The following is a 15,282-nucleotide window of genomic DNA, read 5'->3' as shown; positions in this document are numbered from 1 at the left end:
AGTGCAGTAGCACAGTCTTGGCTCACTGCAACCTCCAGCGCCCAGGTTCAAGTGATCTTCTTGCCTCAGCCTCCCAAGTAGCTGGGACTACAGACATGCCATGACGCTTGGCTAGTTTTGTGTTTTTAGTAGAGAGACAGGGTTTCACCATGTTGGCAAGGCTGGTCTCAAACTCCTGACCTCAGGTAATCTACCTACCTTGGCCTCCCAAAGTGTTGGGATTACAGGTGTGAGTCACTGTGCCTGGCCCACTTTATGTCTTTTGACTGGAGAGTTTAGTCCATTTATCTTCAGTGTTATTATTGATAAGGATTTACTCTTGCCATTTTGTTATTTGTTTTCTGGTTGTTTTGTAGTCTTCTTTTCCTTCTTTCCTTCCTTTCCATCTTCCTTTTAATACGGTGATTTTCTCAGGTAGTATGTTTTAATTTCTTGCTATTACTTTTGTATATCCATTGTATATTTTTTATTTGAGGCCACCATAAGGCTTGCAAATCTTGTAACCCGTTATGTTAAACTGATGACAACTTAACACTGATTGCATAAACCAACTAACAAACAAGCAAAGAGATTAACAAAAACTATACACTTTAACTTCATCCCCCTGCTTTTGACTTTTTGTTGTTTCTATTTATATCTTATTATACTGTCTATGTCTTAAAAAGTTGTAGTTATTATTTTTGATAGGGTCATCATTTAGTCTTTCTACTCAAGATATCAGTAGTTTACACACCACAATTACCGTGTTATAATATTCTGTGTCTGTGTACTTATGATTATCTGTGAATTTTATACCTTCAGATGATTTTTTTTTTTTTGAGACAGGGCTTCACTGTCACCCTCACTGGAGTGCAGTGGAATGTGGCTCACTGCAGCCTCAACCTCCCAGGCTCAAGCAATCCTCTCATCCCAGACTTTCAAATAGTTGGGACTTTAGGCACATACCACCATACTCAGCTAATTTTTACTTTTTGTAGAGATGGGGTTTCATTACGTTACCCAGGCTGGTCTTGAACTCCTGGACACAAGCAATCCCCCAACCTTGGCTTCCCAAAGGGCTGGGATTAAAGGTGTGAGCCCCCAGATGATTTCTTATTGCTCAATAACATCCTTTTTGTTTTTTTAATTGAAGAGATTCCTTTAGCATTTCTTGTAGGAAAGATCTGGTGTTGATGAAATCCCTCAGCTTTTGTTTGTCTGGGAAAGTCGTTATTTTTCCTTCATGTTTGAAGGATATTTTCTTTTTTTTTTTTTTTTGAGACGGAGTCTTGCTCTGTCACCCAGGCTGGAGTGCAGTGGCCGGATCTCAGCTCACTGCAAGCTCCGCCTCCCGGGTTCACGCCATTCTCCTGCCTCAGCCTCCCGAGTAGCTGGGACTACAGGCGCCCGCCACCTCGCCCGGCTAGTTTCTTTGTATTTTTTAGTAGAGACGGGGTTTCACCATGTTAGCCAGGATGGTCTCGATCTCCTGACCTCGTGATCCGCCCGTCTCGGCCTCCCAAAGTGCTGGGATTACAGGCTTGAGCCACCGCGCCCGGCGTTTGAAGGATATTTTCACTGGATAATTCCAGTGTAAAAACGTTTGTCTTCCTTTAGCACTTTAAGTATGTCATGCTAGTCTCTCTCCTGGCCTGTAAGGTTTCCACTGAGAAGTCTGTTGCCAGATGTATTGGAGCTCCTTTGTATGTTATTTGTTTCTTTGGCTGCTTTTAGGATCCTTTTTTATCTTTGACTTTTGGGAGTCTGATTATTAAATGTCTTGAGGTAGTGTTATTTGGGTTAAATCTGCTTGGTGTTCTATATAATCTTCTTGTATTTGAATATTGGTATCTTATATCTCTAGATTTGAGAAGTTCTCTGTTATTATCCTTTTGAATAAATTTTCAACCCCAGTCTCTCTCTCTACTGCCTCTTTATGGCCAATAACTCTTAGATTTGCCCTTTGGAGGCGATTTTCTAGATCTTGTAAGCATGCTTCATTCTTTCTTATTATTTTTTCTTTTGTCTCCTGACTCTGTATTTTAAAATACACTGTCTTCAAGCTCACTAATTCTTTCTTCTGCTTGACAAATTCTGCTGTTAAGAGACTCTGATGCATTCTTCAGTATGTCAGCTGCATTTTTCAGCTCCAGAGTTTCTGCTTGGTTCTGTTTAACTATTTCAACCTCTGTTAAATTTATCTGATAGGATTCTGAATTTCTTCCCTGTTATCAACATGATTTTGTTGAGCTTCTTCAAAATGGCTATTCTGAATTATCTGTCCAAATATTCATAAATCTCTGTCTGAGATTGGCCCCAGGTGGGTCCATAGATGTCGTCCAGAAGGCACGGCCTATAGTTGGGAATCTTAGGAGTCTACCTGATGCTGTATTCTACTGAGGCTGCGCTGGCATCCAAGCCACAAGACAAAGTCCTTTCCACTATTCCCTCCCCTTTCCTCAAGCAGAGGAGTCTCCCCATGGCCACCACTGTCCTAGGCCCATGGTGAGTACTACCTGGCTACCACCAATGTTCATTCAAGACCCAAGGGCTCTTCAGTCAGATTATGGTGAATGCTTGTAGTCCTGATTCTCTCCTTTCAGGGCAGTGGGCTTCCCTCTGGCCCAGTACGGGTCCAGAAATGCCATCCAGGAGCCAAGACCTAGAATTGGGGCCCCAGAGTCCCACTTGGTACTCTACCCAACCGTGGCCAAGCTGGTACCCAAGCTGCAAGACAAAGTCCCCTTTACTCTTCCCGCTCCTTTCCTTAGGCAGAAGGGGTCTCTCCCTGTGGCCACCATAGCTGGGAATATACTGGGTCACACATGAAGCCAGTGTGGCTCTGAGTCTCACCCAAGGCCTGCGGCCAGTACTACTTGGCTAACACTGCTGATTATTCAGGGCCAAAGCGCCCTTTAGTCAGCAGGTGATGAATTTTGCCAGAACTGGGTCCTTCTGTTCTGGCAGCGGGTTCCCTTCTGGTAAGTTTAGAAATGTCATCCAGAAGCTAGAGCCTGGAATGAGTGCCTCAGACCTCTGCTTGGTGTCCTAGTCTACTGTGGCTGAGCTGGTATCCCATTTGCCCAAAGAAAAGTCCTCTTTACTCTTCTCCTCTCCTCAAGCAGAGGGAAAGAATCTTTCCTGGAGCTGTAAGCTGTGCTGCCTGGAGTTGGGGGAGAAATGACACAAGCACTCCCTTGATCACCCCAGCTGGTGTCTCACTAGGTCACATGCCTCCCAAGTACACTGGCTCCGAACACAGCAGAGCACTAGGACTTGCCCAGGAATTGCAGTCCTTCTGGCCCAGACTGCCTTCCAAATTTATTTAGGATCCCAGAGCACTTTAGCCCACTTTGGCGGGGTTTGCCAGAACTCAGGTTCTGACTGCTGGCATGGATGATTTGCCCCTGGCTAAGGGCATGGGCACTGGCTAAGTTCTGCCCCGTTGCTTTCCACTGTGAGAGGGCAGCACTGAGTTCCAATGCAATGTCCCACAGTCACTGTGCTCTCTCCCAAAAGTGCACATATTCTCTCTCCATACCACACTCAGTGCATCTTTAATGTGATTTTAATACCAAGTACTGTAATCACTCATCTGATTTTTGGCTCCTATGAAGGTGCTTTTTTGTGTGGATCATTGTGCAATTTGGTGTTTTTGCAGGGTAGACAATTGCTGGAGGCTTCTTTTCAGCCATCTTGCTCTACCTCCTCTTGATTTGCTAATATTTCATTGAGGAGTTGTACATCTATGTTCATGAGAGATTGGTTTTTAATTTTCCTTTCTTATAATATCTTAATCTGGTTTCGGTATTAGGGTAGTGCTGGCCTCATAGGATGACTTAAGAAGTACTCCCTCTGCTTCTGTTTTCTGGAAGAAATTGTAGAGAACTGATACTATTTATTCCTTAAACGTTTGGTAGGATTCACCAGTGAAACCATCTGGGCCTTGTACTTTCTTTTTTTGGAAGGTTACTAATCATTAATTCAGTATAAAACCAGCCTTGCATTCTAAGAATGAGTGAGAGGCATACAGTTTAATTCCATCACAACTGATCAGAAAACATACTTCATATAATTTCAATTCTTTTAAATTTGTTAAGTTTGTTTTATGTCCCAGGATATGGTCTATCTTGGTAAATGTTCCATGTGCACTTGAAAAAAATGTGTATTCTGCTGCTGTTGGATGGAATGTTCTATAAATGTCACTTAAATATTGTTGGTTCATGTTGTTAATGTCTTCGAATCTTTGATGATTTATTTATTTATTTATTTTTCTTTTTTTTTTTTGTTTTTTTTTTTGTTTGTTTGTTTGTTTTTTTTGAGACGGAGTCTCGCTCTGTCGCCCAGGCTGGAGTGCAGTGGCGCAATCTCGGCTCACTGCAAGCTCCGCCTCCCGGGTTCACGCCATTCTCCTGCCTCAGCCTCCCGAGTAGCTGGGACTACAGGCGCCCACAACCGCGCCCGGCTAATTTTTTGTATTTTTAGTAGAGACGGGGTTTCACCGTGGTCTCGATCTCCTGACCTTGTGATCCGCCCGCCTCGGCCTCCCAAAGTGCTGGGATTACAGGCGTGAGCCACCGCGCCCGGCTATTTATTTATTTTTCTAATGGTTCTATCAGTTAGTGATAAGAAGGATGTTGAAGTCCACACTGTAATTGTGGATTTATCTATTTCTTCTTTCAATTCTGTCAGTTTTCACATTATTTTACAATTTTGTTGTTTAGTGCATACTATTTTAGGGTTGTTATGTCCTCTTGGCTTGGGGTTTGCTCAGTTTCTTAAATCTGAAGATGTCTTCCACCAAATTTGGGGAGTTTTCAGCTATTATTTCTTTAAGTATATTTTCAGCACTGCACTCTTTCTCCTGTCCTTATGGAACTCCAGTAGATCTAAAGAGTATTTAGATCTTGGAGTATTTTCCCATAGGTCCCTAAACCTAGATCTAAAGAGTATTTAGATCTTGGAGTATTTTCCCATAGCTCCATAAAGTCCTATTCATTTTTTAAAAACCGATTGGTTTTTTTTCTCTGTTCAGATTGTATAACTTTTATTGGTCTATCTTCAAGTTCAATATTTCTTTCCTCTGTCATCTCCACTCTGCCATTGTGTCCATCCAGTGAATGTTTCGTTATTTTTTATATATATATATGTTCCATATGAAGATAAAATATATATAAAGTTCTAAAACTTCCATCTGGGGCTGGGTGTGGTGGCTTATGCCTGTAATCCTACCATTTTGGGAGGCTGAGGCAGGCAGATCACTTACGTCCATGAGTTTGAGACCAGCCTGGGCAACATGGCAAAACTCCATCTCTATAAAAAATACAAAAAACTTAGCTGGGCATGAAGGCACGTGCCTGTAGTCCCAGCTATTCAGGAGGCTAAGGTGGAAGGATTGCTTGAGCCCAAGAGTTGGAACTTGCAGGTGAGCCGAGATCATGCCATAACGCTCCAGCCTGGGTGACAGAGACAAACCCTGTCTCAAAAGAAATGTTAACAAATAAAAAATAAAATAGGCTAGGCACAGTGGCTCACACCTGTAATCCCAGCACTTTGGGAGGCTGAGGCAGGCAGATTGCTTGAGCACAGGAGTTTGAGAGCAGCCTGGGCAATGTAGTGAGACCCTGTCTATATTTTTTAAAAAATGATTTAAAATAAAATAAATCTTCCATTTGGGGTTTCTTTTTTTTTTTTTTTTTTTTTTTGTTGTTGTTGTTGTTGTTGTTTGTTTTTTGAGACAGAGTTTCACTCTTTGTTGCCCAGGCTGCAGTGCAATGGCACAATCTTGACTCACCACAACCTCCGCCTCCCGGGTTCAAGCGATTCTCCTGCCTCAGCCTCCCAAGAAACTGGGCTTACAGGTGCGTACCACCATGCCCAGCTAATTTTGTATTTTTAGTAGAGACGGGGTTCCACCATGTTGGTCAGGCTGGTCTTGAACTCCCGACCTCAGGTGATCCGCCTGCCTCGGGCTCCCAAAGTGCTGGGATTACAGGCATGAGCCACCAGACCCGGCTGGAGTTTCTTTATATCTTCTGTTTATTTATTGAAACTTTGCTTTTTGAGTGTTAATAGTTTCTCATTGAAAGTTTTTTTTTTTTTTTAATGATAGCTGCTTTAAAAATCCTTGTCAGACAATCCCAACGTCAGTGCCATCTTGGTATTGGCATCTCATGATTGTCTTTTCTCATTCTGGTTGACTTTTTCTGTTTTCTGACATGACAAGTAATATTCAGTATTATCAGTCCTTTGGGTATTATGAAACTCTGATTCCTTTTTATATTTCTACTTTAGCATGCATTCAACCGTTTAAATTCAGAATGCACATCATGACTCACTTTTGTAGTGAGTTTGAATGTCAATTTGGTTTCAAATTCAGCGTTATCTTGGTCTGCTCTGCCTGTGTGCTACCCAGAGACCAGTCTGAAACCTGAGTGGTATTCCACATCATAGCTCAGTTCTTAAAGCTTGTGCTGTGTTAATTCTGATGAGTTTCACACATAGGCCACTTGGGGATGTGCACAAATTGAAAGACCCTTTTTCTGCAGCTTCCTCCTCTCTGTAATTCTGCCCACACTCTCTAACTGTGAGGGGGTAGGTGCTGCCTCTGTTACTGCAGGGCAGATGGTAGTCAACAGGACTCTACCCTAGAGTCTCCATAGCATCCCAAGGGAAGAAGGAGGAGTGAGGGGTGTTACCTCTTATCACATTAGTGCAGGATGGGGCTCGTTAATAGGTTGCAGTGAGCCGAGATCGCGCCATTGCACTCTAGCCTGGGAGACAGAGCAAGACTCCATTTCAAAAAAAAAATAAAAAAAGGGCTATCCTTCATTACTGTCCTCTTCTAAGTCCTTTGACTAGAGAAAGCATTTTCCTTAGGAGTTTTGTTGTCTGTGCTGGTTGGTCATCTCGGATTGTGCCTTCCTCTAGTGCCCAGGTTGAAATATGTGAACGCTATGGAAGCCTCTGAGAACTCCCTGCCAGGTCATCCCTTGAGACTCAAGTTGCCTAGCCAGTCTGCCTAGTTTACTCCACCTTCAGAGGTTTCTGATAGTTGCTTTATGTATTTTGTCTAGTTTTTGGTTATAATTCGCAGAAGGAATAGGGTGGAATCCACTTACTTTATCTTGTGTGAAAATGGAAGCCCCATGTATTTTTTAATCAACTTTTTGAGGTATAATTTACATGAAATAAAATGTATCCATTTAAAGTATACATTTCCATGAGTTTTGACAAATGTATATACCCATGTAACCCTAACCACAATCAAGATATAGAACATTTCCATTACCCCAAAAGGTTCCCTTTGTCTTCCTTCCTAGTCAGTTTCCTCCATCCTAAAGCTTCAGACCTGGCCTGATTTCTGCCAGTATAAACTGAACTTGCCTTTTCTAGAGTTCCATATGAAGAAAATCACATAGAATATAATGTTTGTAAAAGTCTGGGCTGGGCGCGGTGGCTCACACCTGTAATCCTGGCACTTTTGGAGGCCAAGGCGGGTGGATCACGAGGTCAGGAGATCGAGACCATCCTGGCCAACATGGTGAAACTCCGTCTCTACTAAAAATACAAAAATTAGCTGGGCATGGTGGCACGTGCTTGTAATCCCAGCTACTCAGGAGACTGAGGCAGGAGAATAGCTTGAACCAGGGAGTTGGAGGTTACAATGAGCCGAGATCACACCACAGCACTCCATCCTGGTGACACAGTGAGACTCCGTCTCAAAAAAAAAAAAAAAAAAAAGTCTGACTTCTTTTACTTAGTTTAATGTCTGTGAGATTCATCCACATTGTTGGCATATCAGTTCATTCCTTTTTATGTTTGTTTTTGCTTTCATTTGGATTGTCACTATCCTGTGCTCTTGCCTGACAGATCCCAAGAGCCTACTGACCACAGCAGCTCCTGTTACCACAGCTGCCATTTCTGCTCTCAGTGCTACTGCTCATTGATCCCAGGGAGGAAAATTCTGGTGCATCACTTAGCACTTATTTCAGGTATGGTTAAGACATTTCAGAATAAAAGGATGGTTTCTTCTGGATGTATCTGAATTGATCTGCTGTCATATACTGATGAATCACATGCTCAGACCAAAGTACATAAAAAAGTCATTCTCTTGCCAGAGAATTTTAGGGGTTTGTAACCTTGGTCTTATATTGCTCCATGGCCTATGAGTTAGTAACAGGACTAGTGAAATTCCTAGTAAAGGACTTATTCCCATAGTCCTGTTACTACTCGATTACCCATATCCTTTGATGATCCATCTACTGCAAACTCTTAGAATCTACTGGACAGTCGTCTTCGTTTTATGTAAGAATGACCACTGTATCATCATATGTCAATGTCTTGCATAACTGTCACCATCCCTCCATGCTGAATACCTGGTGGCTTGTGATGAGGTGAGAACCTCACTAAACAGTCTTATCCACATCTTCAGGTTCTCTGAGGTCTTCCTTCTGTCCAGTCCATGCATTTGTATCCCTGGTGGTCGAAGTACAGTCATGCACTGCATACGATGTTCTCATCAGTGGTGGGCTGCATACACAACAATGGTCCCATAAAACCATAATGAAGCTCAAAAATTCCTGTTGCCAACTGGCAGCATAACATCACAGAGTAATACATCACCTTTTCTATGTTTAGATCTGTTCAGATACACAAATACTTACCACTGTATTCCAATTGCCTGTAGTATTCAACGGTCACATGCTGTATAGGTTTGTAGCCTACAAGCTACAGGTTGTACCGTATAGCCTAGGTGTGTGGTAGGTAGGCTATCCGATATAGATTTGTGTTAGTATACTCTATGATGTTCACACAATGGTGAAGTCTTCTAATGACACATTTCTCAGAATGTCTGCCCATCACTTTGGCCAGCTGACTCATTTTGTGATGGCAATTGTCAGACCAATTGAAGGGTGATCTGACTTGTATATTCTCTTGGTTAATTGTATTTACAGATTGGATACATGATTTCTGTGACTGCTGTCTTCACAAACTACATTTGAATATATAAATGAAGGGCTAGGTGGTTTTTGTACAGGGAAACAAAGCCAGTTTTGCTTTCTACCAATGCAAGGTTGGATAAATTCTTTTCAGAAGGATGACTATTTCCCATTTAGCAAAGTCCTCAGATACAGAGATGCCAGGTATTTTTCGTTATGTTGGTTTCTGTATTGCTATCTGTTCAGACACAAGCTTCCTTAAAAATGTGCTTAGTTGTAATTTCTTCATAGATTTCAACCAAAACAACATATTGCAAGATTGAATGCAGAAGATGTGAGAACTCATTTGTGTTCTATTAAGCCAAGCGTAAATGTTTAAAAATGTAAAATAATACCACTCTTCCAATATTTTTTGGGAGAAAATATATTTGTGGAAAATATACCCATCAAAGAAATATCAGAAACCTTCCAAACTGAAGGACACTTGTATCCAGATTAAAATGACCTTCCAAATGCTTAACATAGTAAACAAAAAACAGGAGGAAACGGAGGGGAGAAAAGGAAAAAAGAAGACTCACACAAAGCTATATTATGACATTTCATCATACCATAGATAAATTAGATCCTGAAAGATTTCGTAAAGGAATATGAGATCACACATAAAGGAACAGGAATCAAAATGACATTACCCTTCTCAACAACACTGGAAGCTCCACAAGAGTGCAGCAATGCTTTCATCCTCAGAGAAAATAATTATCAACACAAAATAATATTCCCAGCTAAACTATCAATTGTCAGAGTAGAAGAAAGGCATTTTTAGCCATTGTGTGGGAGTGTTATAATAATGGTCCTAGTGAACCACACCTCCCTGTATCCACACCACTTTGCAATGGGAAATTTGCTGTTTCTCCTAGCGAGAGGGGGCGTCTATTTCTTTACCCTTGGGCCTGGGCTGGCCTGGTGACTTGTTTTGACCAATACATGGAAGAAGTGACATTATGTGAGTTCTGCAGCCAAGGCTTTAAGAGGCCTTGAAGTTTCTCCTCTCACCTTCTTGGAACCTTGAGACCACCATGCTGTGAGAAGCCTGGGCATATCTACTGGAGGCCGAGGGGCCACATGACATGTCTAAAACTCATACGTCAAGATACAGTAATATAATGTGAAATTCCTAGAGCAGTGTAATGCTAGTCTCTATTTGGCTACCTTTTTCTTTAGAATTGTTTATATAGTTAGTGTATGAGATTTTTATTATATTTTGCAAATATTTTCTCTCCATTGTAGCTCATCTTTTAGCTTTGTTTATGGCATGTTTTTATGATAGAGAAGTTTCATTTTTTATTTTTAGGTGGTTATATCTATTAATAATTTCCTTTGTGTCTTTGAGGTTTTGTTGCTTAAGAAGGAATTCTCAAAGATTTAACCTTATTTTTTACTTAAAAAGCAAAAAACAAAACAAAACAACAACAAAAAAAACAAAAACGAAAACAAAAAAAAATGATCACAGTGTAAGCCAGTATAAGCAACTGGTTAGTGCAGGATGGTGGTAGTTATTATCAAAGAGAGCTGAGTCTAAAGCTCTGAGGAGTGGTCTGGAGAAAGCCAGGCAGGGACTTGCTGCTTTTCTATTCTACCTCTTATAATCCAACCTGAAAGCTGCACCAATCAAGTGTGTCCTGAATCTGACAATTCACTATCTTCACTTTTGCCAATCTGCTTCAGGCCTCCATCCTTTCTTGCCTAAATGAACCCCAAAGGTGGCTTGTATCCTGCATCCATCCGCCTCTCTTGTCCTTGTTTCAGTTATCTATTGCTGTGAAATAAACTTCAAAACCAAGTGATTCAATCTCACAATTCTGGTTTTCCTGGGCTGAGTGGGGTGGTTCCTCTATTTGTGTGATGTGGCTGGAGCTGTGGGCATTTGTGGGCTTGAATGGGCAGAATGTTCACTGTGGTTCACTCACCTGGTGGCAGTTGGCTAGGTTCTCAGCTAGGACAATGGCCTCTCCATGTAGCTTGGGCTCAGAGCTAGTGTTCTGAGGAGGAGGTAGAAGCTGGCAGTGCTACTGAGGCCTGGGCTTGAAGTCCCAGAACATCCTTTCCCACTGCCTTGTAATGATCAAAGTAGTCACAAGGCCAGCCTAGATTCAAGGGCTTGGAGGAATACTACCTTTCAGTCAATTTCCCAGTTTCCAGAGAATTTTAAAAAACAAACAGGGCTCGACACAGTGGCATGTGCACCTGTAGTCCCAGCTACTTGGGAGGCTAAGTTGGGAGGATCACTTGAGCCTGGGAGGTTGAGGTTGCAGTGAGCTGTGATTACACCACTTCAACCGGCGTGACAGATCAGACCTTGTCTGAAAACACTCTCCCCAAAACAAGTAGACATAATTTTCCTGCTGAAATCCACTGCTCACTAGACTTACATTGTAATAGCCTGCCTCACCTGGCCCCTGCCTAACTCTGTCCCTCACACCTTTGCTCTGTCCCTAAAGGTCATACTGCTGTTTCCCCAGCACACCAAACTCACCACCCCTCAGGGACTTAGCCTAGAGCAATTTTCCTCCAGGCCTTCACTTGGCCACTTCACTCCATTGCTTCCAGATGGCTGACATTATTTGCCCATCTGTTTTGGGTCTCCTTCACTGGCATGAATGTAAGGTCCTTGCCAGCAGCGCTTTTCTGTCCTATCCTACCTTCACTCTTAGCATCTAGAATGGTGTTATCACAGGAATGGCATAGAAGTATACTCTGTGGTTAACTGAATTTACTTGCCTAAATCTTGGGCACGTGCTGCTTTGAGAAATATACAAATTAATGTTAAAACAGAACCACAGTGGTCAGTAGCAGGCACATCCAACAATACACTAATCCTGCATACACATCCACTGGCACGTGTCTACTTTCCTAACAAGAGCTGACAGCCATTTTGCTGCATGCTGTACAGGGCAGCTGCTGCTGCAAATCCAGCCTCTGATGGGCCCATAATCGATCTGCCGCATGCCTTGAACTCAGGGAGCTCAGATGAACTCATCACACACTCCAGCCAGAAGCTAGTGGACTGCTGGCCTTGACATTTTAATTCATTTTTGATATCAGCTGCCCTTCACTGATTCATTGAATTATAGAGGTCTGAACGAGAATCCCTACACTGGCTTCTCAATGGTTCTTAAGAAGCCAGTGTAAACCCAAGGTCATCAACCCGTTCCCACATTTATCCAGGAAGCAAGAGGTGTGGTGAGGGCAGAATTCTAACAGACACGCATTCCACATGTGTCAGAGACAAAACTAAGTCCAAGATAAAATCGACAAAGGCTATTTATTCATAAACTTGCAGCAAGGGAACCCTTCTGCTGAAAGCTTTGTTTCAGTAAGGGTTCAGAGGTGTTAGATGTTATAGAATAAAAAGGGGAAATACTGACAGTGTTGACTTGGCACATGCCATATAAGGGTAGGAGTTACGGAATCAAGCCAAGAGACAAACTGGTCTTCAAGTACATTTGACCATCTTCGATTAGCTTCAAGGAGGCAAGTGAGCAGTTTGGGAACATTTCTAAAGAGGAAAGGGGTGGAGAGTTTTCTGTGGTCAGACATTTCCTGGAAAAAGTGAACGTTGATGGGATTCTTTATTGCAGTCTATCATCATGGTTCTTAGGGGTGTAAAAAATAGAGGTTTCTCTTCAAAGACTTTCCTCCCTGTCTAAGAATAAATAGTAACTTCTCTTCGGAGCAAAATTTATTCAAAGACCTGTGCTAACACTCTTAAGTATCTGCTAGCTGTAATAAAGAAATCAATGCCCTTTATGTTCTTAGCTCCACAATTTAGCTATTTGCCCTGGCATGCTTATACTGGTCCAAGCAAGCATTAGGTCATAGCCTATTCCTCTTCCTTATTTGAAGGTATTTTTTACCTTTCTCAGCATTCCACAAGTTACTTCCTCCTTCCTTTGTTCTCCTCTGCCTCTTTAAAAAAGTTCTAAGTTGCTAGTCAATCAGGACAAATACAGGATGTGAGGTCCCGTTCCAGCCAGTGGAAACTGGACACAGCAGTAAAGTGACTTGTCAAGTTATAAATAACCCTGTCTCCTTTGTTCGGTGTACTCTCATGGCAAAATGCTGGCGAGTGTACCCTTTCTGCAGAAAGTATAAAAATGACCTTGCTGAGGAAATCAATGTTCAAATGCTATTTCTTTATGGCACTGAAGAACAAGCATTTCAAACGGGGTAGGGTGGGTGGTGGTTGTGGTATGTGGTTGCCACAGCAGTAAGTTTCTCACATGGATCATTAAATTGCAAATAATTAAAATTTTAAAGATGGAAGGTATCTTAAAGTTCATCTGGTCACTGTGAACCACCCACATTCCCACTCTCATCCCAAGTTCTTCTAATGGATGGAAAAACTCAGACAAAAGGTAATTTGGTGTCTAACCCTTAGCAAAGGTTAGATGTAGAATTAGAAGTTTTCCTGAATCCTAGGGCCGTAATATAACCATCATGCATTTCAAAAGTAAAACGAAAAAAGAAATTTAAAAAAAGAAAATACAGTAAGTAGTCCTATAAACCACTTCTAGCTGGGTCCACTGGTCCCCCTGCTTCTTGTTTATTAACACCATCTGTTCAGGGGCTCTAGGGCTCAGAGCTTTAGGGGAGTCTGAGCCCTTCTCCAGCCCTGGGGTGATGGTTCTTGATTGATCCAGGTCAAATTCTCCACAGATTTAATTCTGGCCAATGAGTATGAGAAGAAATGAGGAAATGGAAGGGTGTCGTAGTCTACTTTTGCTGCTATAACAAGAATATCACAGATGGGGTAAATTATAATGAACAAAAATTGATCCCACAGTGTTCTGGAGGCTGGAGAGTCCAAAATAAAGGTGTTGGCATCTGGCGAGGGGTTTCTTGCTGTCACTCCATGGTGGAGGGTGGAAGGGCAGAAAGAGAGAGAGGGCTGCAGGGCAAGAGGTGGCTGAACTCATCTTTTTATGAGGAACCCACTCCCATGGTAACAGCATTAATCCACTAATGAAAGCAGAGCCCCTATGACCCAACCATTTCCCATTAGGTCCTACCTCCCCACACCCACTGCACTGGGGATCAAGTTTCCAACACGTGGAACTTTGGGAGACACGTTCACGCCATAGCAGAGGACTGCTGGAGAAAGGAAGGTTTTTTAAAGTTTTTTTAGGACACCATGGAAGTGATAGCCATTTTCTGCCATTGGACATGAATGGTGTTTTTGTTTTTGGCATGGGAAAAGGCTTATACAACTCTGGTCAACTTGGCAGCACTAATCAAAAGTCATAAAATCTCCTTTGACCCTAGAGATCCCTTACTATAAATAGTAGTATATCCTATAGAACCTAGGTATTTAGGAAAGAAAAAAAATGTTCAAAGATGTATTGACTTTTAATCAAAGCAAGTAACTGGACATAGCCCAAGTATTCAAGTACAGGCTATCAGGAAACACTGTGAAGGACTTTGAAATATGTCTTGCCCACCACCCCCACCCCTGCCTCCAATTACTGGGTGTTCCATCTAATCTAGTCCACTTTCTGAGTTGATTCCCCCTTTCATTTCACTGCCTTTGAGCTACTTTACAATTATGTAAATTAAGGGAAACTGATAATGCAGAGGATTCTTGTTCATAGAAATGCAAATTGTGACCAATGGAATGTAACTGATTATTGTTCTACAGATATTGGCCAATTGTGCCAGTTTTGTAACTATGAAGCAAACTCATTTCAGCATCCCTGCTAGGCTTATAATTATTTGTTCTTTGGATTCTCCTTTGAGCCAATTAAAGTGTCCTACTGGTTCTCTCAATAATTAACACGTTAAATACAATCTTTAACATGCTAATTTTATATTTGTATGAGTCATAATTTTAACTTCTAAAAAATCCTTTAACAAGGTAGTTAAGTAAATTTAATGTTCATGTGACATAATTTACTTACAGCCCTCTTAAAACAGTTATGAAAACCATATGGCAACATGGACAAATACTCCTGATAAAAATAGCAAGTGGGGAAAAAAGCAGAAATGCAAAATTTGTACTATGCTGTGATTAAAGCTAAATGTTTTAAGTGCTTAGGGCAAGAAATAGAAAGGAGAAAAAAAATTGAAGTTGGATTTGTTAGGGTAGTAGGATCCTGGATAGATTAAAAAAAAACAAACAAACCCTGACTTACTATTCTGTCATACATTAAAACTAATATTGGCCAAGCGCGGTGGCTCACGCCTGTAATCCCAGCACTTTGGGAGGCCGAGGCGGGCAGATCACGAGGTCAGGAGATCGAGACCATCCTGGCTAACACGGTGAAACCCTTTCTACTAAAAATACAAAAAATTAGCCAGGAGTGGTGGC

At 41.8% G+C, this 15,282-nt stretch overlaps 1 long non-coding RNA gene across 3 annotated transcripts in view; it reads left to right on the top strand.

The window, feature by feature from the left end:
- LOC103888068 overlaps window positions 1-15,282 on the top strand; it is a 52,995-nt gene that overhangs the window by 26,314 nt on the left and 11,399 nt on the right. For all 3 annotated transcript variants that reach the window (XR_001891967.3, XR_004179041.1, XR_004179042.1), the window contains one exon: window positions 7,852-7,973. This is a non-coding gene — a long non-coding RNA (uncharacterized LOC103888068). The remainder of the gene's footprint in view (window positions 1-7,851; window positions 7,974-15,282) is intronic.

This window comes from Papio anubis, chromosome 16, assembly GCF_008728515.1.
Source record: "Papio anubis isolate 15944 chromosome 16, Panubis1.0, whole genome shotgun sequence".
In the NCBI taxonomy this organism is placed as follows: Eukaryota; Metazoa; Chordata; class Mammalia; order Primates; family Cercopithecidae; genus Papio; species Papio anubis.
This window is presented reverse-complemented; position numbering and strand designations above follow the sequence as displayed.